General features: G+C 37.8%; 1 long non-coding RNA gene across 2 annotated transcripts; it reads left to right on the top strand.

The window, feature by feature from the left end:
• The first annotated feature begins 8589 nt into the window (after positions 1 to 8589).
• On the top strand, positions 8590 to 13198 carry LOC146003068 (uncharacterized). Of its 2 annotated transcripts, XR_014443774.1 has the most exons (4): positions 8598 to 8692; positions 10683 to 10820; positions 11326 to 11452; positions 13031 to 13198. It is a non-coding gene; the product is annotated as an uncharacterized LOC146003068 (long non-coding RNA). The 2 variants fall into 2 exon arrangements; XR_014443775.1 differs by lacking the exon at positions 10683 to 10820 and having other exon boundaries at positions 8590 to 8692.
• Positions 13199 to 13514: the final 316 nt, after the last annotated feature.

The raw sequence follows: 13514 nt of genomic DNA, 5'->3' as shown, positions 1-13514 counted from the left end.
AAAAGAGTATATAGATCTTGCTCAGAATAGGGGCAGATGGAAGGCATGTGTTGCTGCAGCGCTAAACCTTCGGGTTTAAGAAGGCTAGAGAGTTAGTTAGAGAAGTTGTATTGTTGCAGTAATTCTATGCCAATAACCCATTGTCACAAAATCGGACATTTTGGCTTCCCGTTTTACGTTCCAAAGAAAATCGGGAGAGACTAAGAAAAGGGGGGACTCTCCCGGCTACGGAACGTCTGGTAACATTATTTTAGGCTTTGTAAGAAATTTGTTGATGTAACGACGAATGTATGTTTACTATTGGAGAAAGAAGACTAAACAGATTCATGTGTAAACTAATAAAAATGTAAACATTCTAATTTGTTGGTGCATATTATTTTATGTCTTTGTTTGATTTGGGACACACCTATAATAGGAAACATGATGGGATCTAGGCAGCATGGGATATTATACGCCTATATTATACGCCTACCTTGAACCAAAAGAAACAGTTTTCTAAAATAGCGTGATTGCATTTCTCCCCTTGCACATATCAATATAGCATTCTTACCTTATTCACAGTTTTTATCTTTTATCCCCATCTTAAGTCGCTTTTCAGTTTTGTGCACCCAAGTTGTTGATCCCCCCTTTCTCCATTAAGCACTTTACTTACTGAGTTCATAAATGCCATTCATAAAAGGAACCAATGATGACACCTTGTGCCCCCCCTTTGGTAGTGGTCTAGTTATTTGTGTAACAGTGGGGGGTCTAAGAGACTTTGTCACAGCGAGTAGCAGTCGCGACGAGACTTACAGCAGAACAATTCCAAGAAATGCTTTCCAAAATAGAGAAGAAAGTTTCGAGCGACATCTACGGTCGTGGCCATTGTACAAAATTCGAGTTATCTCAACGCGTGCATTGACACTCACCTGGAAAGACTACTTCCCCCTGCGAACCACTATCTGCGCCTCTGTTCTTTCACAAAGGAGCAAGTTGACTCATGCGAAGAACGTCTGGACGTTCAAGTTGCTATTCTGAATTCTGCCTTGTTGCCAACTTTGGATGCGATTCATTTGCACTTTCGTAGATGATTCTGAATGAACAATTGAAAGCGGAATGTAATGTGCAAAGACGAGTGGGAGAATGGAAAACAGATAAAAAAACAATGGTTTGAGTGAGAAAGGCTATTCGGGGCTGGACTTACAGTTTAAAGTGAACATACCCATTTTTGTTAATAAATATAATGAACGTCACACCAGTCGGAAAAGAAACACTAATATGTTAAATGTTATCAGCCTTAACCTTCAACATGTTCTTATTGTTCTTACATAATAATGCAAAATATATAAATTGTTTATTATTTGTAGAGTTTAAATTGTGATCATTTATAGGACACCTGTACTTCAGACTAAGGGGAAAAAATTTGATTTCTCAGATCTCTGGCCTTGAGAACAGTATTTTATTTTCGCTGAAATGAATGTCTTGAAGTATACGGTGAGGGGAAGGATATGGCCAACTGCCTAGATGGAACATGGCCTTTTTTTGTGGCGTCTTAAACATGTTCTTCAAATGCGAGCTTTCGATCAAAAATGAAATTATTTGTGTTATAATAAAATGCAACCGGCAGGTATGAAAATTTACTCTTGCTGCCAGAGGTACTTGGCATCTCACTTCGAAAATTGGATTTTAGTCAGAGATGCCAACAGTGGGGCATGAAGCAGCTGAAGAGTAATTAATATCTGTTATACCCTAATTATTGTTTTATTCTTGTTGCATATATGTGTGCGTTTGTGTGTGTGTGTGCTTCTCATTTGTTAATTTCTATTTTTCTCTCTGTTGATATCCTGATATAAAATGGATTCTCTCTGTCTTCAGGATTTCTCAAATAAATAAATTATGTTTGAAACTTTTTTTTCTCTAAAACATGTCTTATTGGTTTCTTTTAAACAAACCCAAATATTGCCAACCCTGTCTGGGGGACGCGCTATTAGCCTTGGGGGGGGGGGGAAGGTGGCACCCTGGCACCCACGATTTTAGTGATACGGGTTATCTGTTCGGATTTTATTCTTTTCGTACATTGGACCGACCAGTATAGACTTCTTATCTGCACCGTGTACTATCATATCAATGGAACAGTCCAGTTTTTTGACAATATTTTGTTCCGTCAGGAAGTGCATTCTTGTATTCACGCGTTTAACTAACTACGCTACCTGGCAATCTTGCTTCTTGTACCTGAGCCGCTCTCCCGGTCAGCTATACTTTGTTCTTGAGAAAAGAATAAAATATTTATACAGTACCCCTCCCCCTCCCTGTAGAGTTCCACCCCTGGGCGACCTCCCCCCTTCCCGAGGCAACCGTGAACTACAAGACAGCAAGGTAGTCCGGGGTCAATGACCGACAGATCGCAGTAAATCGAGGGGAGCTCCAAAAGATATAGGTCCTTAGAGCGGGAAGCTTTCGTTACAGCGCGCCGATTTTTTCCACAAAAAGGTCTGCAACAGCGATTCTTGCAAAAGGGGGCGGGGTTTATTGCTCCAGTGTGCTCCCGGCTGTAATTTCGGGAGTTCTTTTTTCTTCTTTCTTTACGAATCGCCTTTCTTTAGCGTTATTTTATTTACGACAGGGTAGGTAGATACGGAACAATGAGGGGTGGCTTTTCGCGAATCCTTGTTTTGAGGTCTTTTGTCGAAAACGACCCAAACTTTACAAATGGGCTCCAATTTGAAAGAGAGCTCCTGTAATAACTACAGGAGCAGCGATGACAATGTTTACGTGATTTTTCTCTCTTTTAAGCTTCAATGTTTCCTCATCTCCCTAACACTGACAGTGGTTTCAAAATTCCACCTTTCGCTCACTGAATGGCATGTGGGGGATTCCAGCGTTGCGTGTGGGACATTTTCACACACAAAATGTAAGGTTCTAGACATTGGATTGCATTAAAATATTCATAATTAACTGTTTTATAGGTTTATGAAGTACACTGTGGGGTCTGCCAAGAAATGAAAAAAAAGCTTCAGTATGGTGGCATAGCCTGAATGCTTGAAAAGCATTAACGAAAATCCCATACAACACAAATCTCCAAGGAATGTCCATAGGATATCCACAATGTCCAGATCCGATCCATAGAATCTCCCATTTTGGACGTCCAGAGGGGTCTCCTGTCCTGGATATTTATGGGATATGTGGTGTTACGTCCATGTGCTAATAAAAAAATGACATAGATGTTTTGATATTCGTGTAAAGTTTCATTCATATTATCTAGTCTCATGTTAATTATATTAGGACTCGAGTTTTGTGATCCAGTACTAAAACTTTATTTAAAAATATGTCCCAAAGGAAATGCGTCGTCCGTAGGCCATTGTCTTTTCAGCGAGTCACACATGCGCGCCAGACCAGGTAAAACTTTCTTTGCCATGAGGCTTCCTTTCTCTTGCCAGATGCGAATTTGCATTGAAGACGTTAACTTGATTAGCCGTCGTAGTGAAGAATAAGCTCTGCATACTCTGCTTATCATTGATACGCGTGTGAATACAGAGCATTTTTCGGATGTGTAGATGTGTGTGTTAATTTGTGTGCGTCAGTGCGTGTGTGTATGAGAGAGAGTGAGTGAATGGGTGAGAGTGAGAGAGTGAGTGAATGGGTGATTTTAGTCCAGAATATATCCTTATGCACAATGAAATAAAAACATCCAGATAATGTCCCTATCACTTGAACCCATGTCCAAAACATGTCCAAAAGTAATCCACAGAATGTCCAAAACATATCCAGAATATCGAAAACACATCCAAAAATGATCCACGTAATCCACAGAATGTCTAAAACATGTCCAAAAGTCCCGGGTTCGAATCCTGGCTTGGGCATGGATGTTTGTGAGTGTCCATTCATCAATTTCATCAAATCATCACTCATCCCCATCTTCGCAAATTAGCCAAACGTGGCAGCGAAGTAAAATAAAGCAAATCAATCAATCAATGTCCAAAAGTATTCCACAGAATGTCTAGGAGAGGAGACCAAAAAGTCACAAATAACACATTTTGGGACGAGCTTGATTTTATTTTATTTTTTGTTTTTTGGCGTCGTCGCTTTTCTGCCACTTTTGGCTAACCGCGACAGTGAAGGTGAGCGATGATGCAATTGATGAAAGGACACTCCCAAAGGAAACACATGCCCAGGCTGGGATTTGAACCCGAGATTCCCGTATTCGTAGCGTGCTGTTAAATGTCCAGGCAGTCATAAATTCTAATGGGTTCTATTGGACCGGAACAGGAACCTTTTTACTCGCACAATTTCAATTCGGTCCAAGTTGCGTGTTGTTACATTGAAAAAAAGGTTTCTGGACCGTATTATAATTGTTCCTGAAAAACGGTTCCTTGTCTGAATTTAAATTTATTTATTTATTTATTTATTTATTTACTCAGAGTTTCAGATACAGTCTCATTCGGCCATTTTACACTGAAACATCATAAAGTAGAAACAAAAAATAACAAAAGATAAAAACAATAACAAGATGGGATAGATTTACATGTTCTTCGTCAGAAGAAAGGGAAGAAAGGTTCCTGGACCGAATTGAAATACTTTACAGATAAGAAGGTTCTTTACGGTCCAGAGCCCATTTACGCTTCCTGATTTTCTCTGCTGGACCGGAATCGAATTTATTTGAAATTCTTCGACCTTCAACAACCCTGGTGCTAACCGCACCGCCACGGATGTCAGCATCGCACGTGGAAATTTGAAGTGCGGGAAGCCATGCTTACACCAATCCCACGTACATGATCGGGGCCTTGTAATCAAGTGGTCCAAAGTTCGATACCTGGTGGAGGCACGTGGTGATTCGGATCCTACATTAAAGTTCCTACGTATAAAAGGAGTAGCGAGTGCATCGGTTGAAGAGCCCGTTGACCGCAGTGTGGCCTTGCATTGACATGACGTAATACCATGACGTTTCCGCACCATGCGTGTTACGAGCCGACGCGCAGCCAAGTGAAGATACGGAAAACCCGGGTACCTGTTCTCATCTGATACGAGAATTAATCACTCGAAAGTCGTGGCCAATCAACGGTGTAACTTTGAACTACTCACTAGCCTAGCATAAGTCACGTTGAGGAAATCGGCGATTCTGTCAATCCAAGTTGCCCACACCCCTTGAGTACGTTGGTTAGTGTCAAGGAATAGGCTGCATCCGTCCGCGCACACTAATCGAAGCCAACCCCCAAATAAGTTTCTATAAAATCACCCCCATCTAAACCCTCACCCCCACAACCCTCAAACCATTAACTGTTCTAGATTCCAGAATGGTTGTCCTACCAATTTATAACATACCCAAAATAACAACAGTTAGATAACTAAAACTAGCCATAAACTAGATAACTAAAACTAGCCATAAACTACTCTACTAATAGTTTAACTAATTACTAAATAAACTAAAATCCTTAACTAAATATAGGCTACAATACCTTGCAAAATACCTGTTTCGGTCAACAGAACGGCCCAATACAATAACATAAATTTGAAGTCAGCAATGTATGTATAGAATACTGCATTTTAATTTTATTTTTCTTATTGTGTTTATGTATTAAATTGAAAATGAAGATGAAAATAATAAGAATAAAAAGGTGTGGGGGGGGGGGGTACCGTTAAATTCAGTAAAACTGACCTCCTGGTTTATTAAACCTTTAGTCCGCTGCGCGGGTCTGACGAGAGTAAGCCCAGTGTTGTCGAGGCTTTTGAGCGCTAAATTTAAATTTGTATACTTATAGGAGAAAAATCGTAATAACTCTGGCACTATGTGACCAATCTACTTCGGATAACTTTTGTTTTGCAGCTAAATCATCAGCGCATGTAACCGTGTACAATTTGCAACCCTCAACCGTAGGGGGTTGCGGGCGGGGGCCGAAACCCCCGAATGTCAATGAAAAAAATAAAAATGTGGAGTTTGCCCCCTCTATCTCTCACTAGTTTGGGAACATCACACGAACTTTTGCCTTTTTTTTCAACGAATGGACCTTTCGACAGAATGAAACTTCCTTCTGTTTGTGGGTGCAATACAATTAAAATAATGATCCAAAATGTAAAACTGTTGTTGTTTCTTTACAAAAAATAGCCAATTTGCATATTACTCATAAAATTCTTATAACTCTGACACTAAGGGACCAATCGGATAACTTTGGATGACATGATGGCGAAACTTGTTCGGAAAACATCTGTCAGTGTTTCCACCGCAATATCAAAATAGAGGTGTGGCAAACCCTCGATAATTTTATCTAAAGCTGCATGGGTCAAAAATAAATCATATTACAACAAGACACTTTTTCTTTTTGGTTTAAATTTAAACCAAATTTAAACTAAAGGCAGGGCATTTAAGCGCATACAATACACTCAAATGTATGCGGGTGGAGGCATCGCCCTCCGACCCCTTTAAAAAATAGGCTACGTGGATTGGATTGATTTGTTGTTTTAAGTCCACTTTATTCACAGTTAGGCTAATCGGGACTGGACCTACAGTTATAGGGAGATCCTAACCACTATGTGTCTCCACCGGGAATCGAATCCTACACCCCTTGATTACAAGGCGACGACGCTACCACTGCGCCATCGGGGAGGCCTTTTATCATTAGGCTTCTGGCTAATATTGTATTGTAGGACTAGAGAGATGATGGCCTAAAAACTTTGGATGTCGGTAGAAATTTTTGTAGGGGTGGAGTAGGCTTTCGAAAAGTTCCTTGCCGGACCCTGTGACCGAGTGGTTAGCACAAGGGTCCCGGGTTCGAATCCCGCTCGGACTTGGTTGTTTCTGAATGTCAATTCATCAATTTCATCACTCATCCCCATCTTCGCACATTAGCCAAGAGGCAGAAAACGCGCAGTAAAATAAACTAAATCAATCAATCAATCAATCGAAAAGTTCATTCATTGATTTAGCGTAGCTTCTCTGCCGCTTTTGGCTAACCGTGGCGATGAGGGTAGATGCTAATATGAAGAAATTAACACAGGAATAATCCCAGGCCGGGATTCGAACGCGGGATCTCTGGGGTCGTAGCGCTCTGTGATAACCACTCCACCACTGAAGAGCAGAAAAATAATAGTTTTCTTGAAGTGCTGAGTACAGTATAGAGTCTAATACAGCATTAAGTCAATTAAAAAGGTACAAAATTACAAGGATAAAATAATATAGTGAGACCAACATATTTTCATTTCAAGTTATGGTGTTCAACAAGATCGTCTAATACCACAAATAGTAGTAATTGTTTATTCTTATTTCATTCCGTATCACGTCATCTTATATAATGATCATAATAATAATAAAAATAATAAAACAAATATTGTTTGAAACAACAACTAATAAGCTATTGTGTCTAATTTATTATTATTGTGATCATGGGACAGTTTTAAAAGAAAGTGCAATAGTGAAAATTGATAAAGATGCACTATTACTAGCCCGTGGAGGTTCCAATCGCAATTTAAACTGTAGGTCCAGTCCCGATTATCCTTTGTTTGCATAAAGTCGACTTAAATCAAAATCTTAAAGCATTATTTTTGTACGTTATTAATTTAAAGTGGTTTTCCTCAACTCCGATGCACTAACTTGCTAATCGGGACTGGACCTACAGTTTCAAGTTGATAAAAGTACTGCAAAATGCCATGGAGAAGCGAGACCCCTTATCGAAGGGCACCTGAACCCAGGACCCCCCCTGCCTAGCCCCGGGGCGCAGCTCAAGAGGTCGGCGACAGGAAAACAATGCAGGTTGGCTGAACTTATATCCAGTCGCCCCGCCACGCCGATATATTACTGTGCGATCCGGTTTTGTTTGTCGCTTGCACGCATACATACGTGCGTGGCAAGATTGCTTACCTCAAGGTCATTCACGCAACTTTCTGGACGCTGACAGGGAATTCTATCTCGGAAACTTGAACGTTAGAAAATTTTGACAAAGGTAAAATATTGGTAAGAATATCTAATAATTAAATGTTTGTGAGTTGATTATTTTTCCTTCCTTGTACCTTACACAAGCATAAATATATAAAATGACGTAAAACAAGTTACACTTTATAGTTACAAGAAATTGACACCATATTGCACAAACGCGTAATTGAAAATACAAGGTGTTCATAAAGTCCTGGTACCATTACCAGTAACATTTACGAGTACTAGAGTACGCGTCAAATCTCCTGCATTTGGCGATAGCCAATAGCAGCGCACTGCAGCGGTGCCATGTCGAAATCTCACACGGAAAAGAGACAGCGTGGTTGGGTGAAACGCCTTTTCACGGAACTAGGCAACGCCGCACGTCTGTGATTCGCTGGTGCTGTTCAGGCGTTCAAGGTCATATGCATGAAATTTGACGCACACTCTACGACATGCTTGAACAGTACGTACTTCCTCAGTTGGAGGAATTCCAGCCAACCATAATTTGTCAACAAGACCCGCTCATTGGTCCAAGGATGTTCGAGGTCTTCTGAATAGGCATTTCCCTGCACTGTTAGAAGTTACCGTGAAATTTAATACATCCTACCGTAAACATTTTACGGACTCGACCGTGGAATCGGAAATACTTCCATACCGTTTTAGACCAAGCCGCGCATGTGCATTTGTGTCGCTTGTCAACTTTCACAGGCCAACATGGCCGAAGCGTATGTTTTTGTTGCTGTGTTGTGCTTCTTTATCGATGGTTGTGCTTCGAATGCCTGCGTGGAAAGTAAATCTACATAACTCAAGGTACGTATAATGTTTTTATTTTTTAACATAATGGAATTAAAATTTATTGTAACACAGTTTATTAGTGCTATATTATTATTATTGTACTGCTGTACTATGCAACGAAGCCAAAACCACGTGCATTTATTCAATTTGCTTGTGTAGTGGAAGATATAAATTTATCGATGCCTTTATCACATGTACCACATTGCAAATACCGGTCACTTTCATTAGGTAGTATACAAACGATATATGAAGTGCGTGTCTGTTGTTTGCAAGTAGTACTCAGAAATTTTTGAAAGCAGAAACTTGCAATAGCCGAGTTACGGATGGTAGAAATGTTTAGTAACAGTCCCTGAGGTACAATTTTTTTCTTACTTGACAGGTTTTGATGTTTTATGTAACATAGAATGTGCTTCTAACCGCGGAAAGCACGAACAACCGCGATATTTGATCCCAAACCACAGCTCACGTAAATTAAAAACCTCCTATCTCGGAGTACTTTCGCAACTTTTTATTGGTCAAAATTGGTGTATGCACATTCAAATAGCTTAAAATACGTGCAAATGATAACGTCACCAAACTTAGCACTACTAACAATAGTTACACTTCTATTTTGGTTTTGTGAGTTTTCAGTCCTTCGTGTTTGATTTACCTTATTTTATAATACATTTAAAATGTAAAATTAATATTTATTTTCAATTATTGACTTTTATTATTAATATTTTGGGTGCACTTGCACGAAGCCTTCGAGCTTCCCTGCTTCAGGCTAAGGAAACTAGGTACTTTACTTCACCATAACTCATTTCCCTGAGCTAAAAACAGCAGAAAAGCTACATAAACAACTTAATCTTTATAAGAAATGCAAAAACTTTCACTTGGTGTTACAGAAAGTCAAGGGTACCTAACTATTCATCTGGCATAACAGCCTAAAAGTACTGGCTGAAATTGTATGGATTTCATCAGTAGTGACTGAATGATACTGTTAATCCTGAACCTCGACACATAAATAATTCCAGGGAAGGGTTTAAAAGCTTTACGGGAAAAAAATGACACGGTGTGCTTCAATTGTCCCCTTCCTTCACCTATCCTGTACACTGAAAAAAAAATCATGCAAATTAGCCGAAATTTATCTGAAAGTCCCAAAATTATAGTAAAATTCAATATTGGGTTCTAGACCCCATCAGAGTAAAGATATTTTGATCTAGCTAAGGTTATCTGTTGAGAAGTATTTAATCCCATGGGAGATTTATAAATGAAGAACTGGTCTCCCAATATTGCTCATTTTATTCATAATTTTGTATTTAGGTAAGTAGAATTACATAACTTTGACAAAATGTCAAGTGAATGGTTAAAAATACAAATTTATGAGTAATTATAATAGTGTACATTTACACAAGTTGGAGGTGTTATATTTAACTTTGTATGTGAAAACAAAATTGAAACTTAGAAATTTTTATCTGCGGAACACTGAGGAATTTTCTAAAAAAATTAGATGGCAACACTGATTTTCACTAATATTAACTATTTGGATGTTCCATAACATATTGAGCATCCACTTAAAATCCTTCTGCTAGTTCTAAGCAAATAATGTGAAGTAAAAGCAAAATTTTTGTAATAATTCAAAATTCCTTCGGTTTTGCGGCATTTTCCAAGAATGACACTTTTACATAAAAACTGAGTGGTACTGACATGAAAGATGTTAGTTCTTGGTGTTATTTTGTATTTCCCTTCAAGTTTAAGCTGTTTATGACTGCAACAATTAGCATTCATGCATATTTAACTGTAATTAGGTATCTTATGACTGATTTAAAATTCTTTTTCTCTTGCAAGAATTGCAATTTTGGACAAAATTTGGATTTAAAGTTCCAGTAATCAAAACAATGACACAATATAAGTTTAATACAGTAAATGTAGGTAATTTATGGTTTAATTGTTATCATTAAGTTTAAAACTGTACAAAATTGTTAATAATTTATGGTTTTCATGCTCAAAATTCATTTAATTACAGGTTTTTATGAGAAATTCTGATTTTTAGTCTGGAAAGTAAAAGATATGCCAAGAACTGTGCCAATGGGTAGTGAGCTGTGAAATTTCTGTGGGAGGTCCTAGAAACTGCATTGGAACCTCTTTTGGACAAGATCCACAAGTAAGTTGCTTTTCATGTTTTCAACTAGAACCTGAAGCAACAAAATACTCACTCCTCCTCCCATTAGAAATGGATCCAATAAGTTTTTATAAGAAATTTGAAATGTTACTCACTCAATGGTTGGAAGTTAGCTTGAAAGATAAATAAAATAAATCATGGTAAAGGTTATTGAAAGTTTTCAATCTTGTGTTCTGACAACTATTATTCAATCCCTTTACCTTTACTTTCCATGTGAATGGCTGTATGTGGAAAGAGTGGGTCATGGAATTGAACAATTACTTGAATTGATACTAACACACAGGGCCTACGTTTTTTAAAAAAATGCTGCCAATTTATCATACAAACTCCTGTAACTATTTAAGGTCAGGGTGGGCTTTCCTTAAAAGTGGGCCAATTGACATTCTTTGAAATAACCCTTCCGTGTACTGAATACAAGTTTTTTTTTTGTTTGTTCATATATTTGATATTTTGAATGAGATTCTTAAATTTATTATTGTTATTACAGGATCGTCCCTAATAGAATGCATGGAAATTATGCTTTCAATTGAGCAAGAATTGATAGAATGCTTGGCTTCCTGAATGCTATATCAGTATCCATTTCAAGCATGCAACACATTGGAGTTTGGCAAAAGGTATGTTGTATCATGTGTGAATGGAACACTGCACAAACTTTCACATAATAATTAAAAAGCTCGAAGTTTGTAGTTAAAATATTTTTAATTCTCCTGAAATATTCACATCAATTCAGTGCATAAAACAGGTGGTTGGGTCAGTGGCAATGTGGTTTTAGTGCTAGACCCATACTTTAATCACTAAACATTCAGAGTTTGAGTCTTCTTGTCAGTATGGATGTGGTTTGTTGTATAATGAGATGCATAAGAATTGCAAAGTAAATTGTCCATCGCCATGTTTATTGCCCTTGTTTTACGAAATGAGTGCTTAAAAAAATGAAACAAAATGTCAAACAAGCTGCTGAAAATTTCTACACCAGCACTTGCATACATAAAAGGTCAGTCCCTAAAAACACGAAAGAAGCAAGAGAAATACTTGTGCATTCCACTGTACCATTTATTATTTAATCATAATATTGGTCATTTCTCATGTTAGTATTGTCTCTTAGATCTAAAAGATGAATGGTTTAAACACTGAATGCAGTACTGGGTTTACCATATGATTTGGCACACACGGAACGGAAGTAAGGTAAAGCCCATCATGCACCATGACATGAAGGCACAGCGCAATGTGGAAGTTGGGCTCCACCAGTGCTGTGATACCATAATTTACCACAGCTATACACTAAATTTCATGAAACGTTAAGTGGAGACCATGTTTCCATTAACTATGGATTATGTTTCTATTAAATATATGGATGAAATCTGCAAACTTCTCTAAAAATGTGGAAAACGTGGTGGAATACTGATGATGATGATGATGATATATGTCATTTTACAAATAAAAACAAATATGGAATACATATTTTCATGATTGCATTTCAACATGCAGGCTACAGTACAGCATGTTATTGTATCTCCATTTCTTGTTTCATTGTTTTTTTGAATTTTAGTTTTGTTTTCTGTTAACCACTTTAATAATACTCGTAATGACACTGAAAATGAAAACTTGCAAAAACGTACATAAGAAGTTCTCTTCTTGTTTTGAACTGACATAATGCAGACTTCAATTGTCTCATGGCAGTAAATACACCCAACTAACTGGATTGTCATGGTTCACATAGGAGATGTACTGCGTAGAAATTTTTGCAAAGAAAATTCAGGCTTGACCAGGACACAAACCAAGTTCTTTGGCATACCATGTCATTGCTCTACAGACTGAAATAAACCAGGGCTGGCTTAGTAGCTAAGTTAGTATAGTTACTTTTTCAAATTAGTTTACTCTATGGGTAACTGGGAAGGGAGGGGGTGAGGCAGCTGAAACATGGTACTGATCACATCATCTCCACTGTAGCCAGTAGAGAATGTGGAACCATGTGCCTTCATGGAATGGTGACAATTTCTGCCACCTTTCCACATATGTATTTATTTTTTGAGGGAACTGTATCAGTGGGAAACTACTACTGAGCTTACGCACCACTGAACACCTTTGACAATGTTATTCTGTTACTTGAGAATTAATGAAATTTTAAATTTATGCTGTTGCAATTGCATTTGGTTTTGTATCAAATTCCTTAATGGTATATTTCTTCTTCCCAGGTGATTTAATCCAGCAGAAGGGTCCTAAGTTAAGAAGAAAAAAGCACAAGTGCAATGTAGTAATTATTTGACAAAATGCAAAGAAACAAGTGTAAAGTGAAAATAAATAAAAAGTAAATTATAATTATGTACTTGGTTGATTTGAATAAATTATTTATATTATTTGAATTATTATATCACATTTGAAAATTCCATTTTTAAAACTGAAAAGTATTTGAGGATTGCACCAATAGGGATGGAAGATTGGTAGTAATGCCAGTAAAATCCAGGTTTTTTTTATCTTATTTTACTTATTTATTTATTAATTTTTTATGTTGAATTGATTCTCTTGGGCTGTCGATCAAGTGGGTTCTGCAACTGTTTCTGAGCTTTTGAGAATAATGCCACTATCTTCAGGCTAGAATTACTTCTTTACCTTTACCCTGAAGATCAGAGTAAAGTCAGATCTAGGAACTTCTCAGACTTTTGTAGAATTCATGTGGTC

This window comes from Lepisma saccharinum, chromosome 19, assembly GCF_977018435.1.
Source record: "Lepisma saccharinum chromosome 19, izLepSacc3.1, whole genome shotgun sequence".
NCBI classification, from domain to species: domain Eukaryota; kingdom Metazoa; phylum Arthropoda; class Insecta; order Zygentoma; family Lepismatidae; genus Lepisma; species Lepisma saccharinum.
This window is presented reverse-complemented; position numbering and strand designations above follow the sequence as displayed.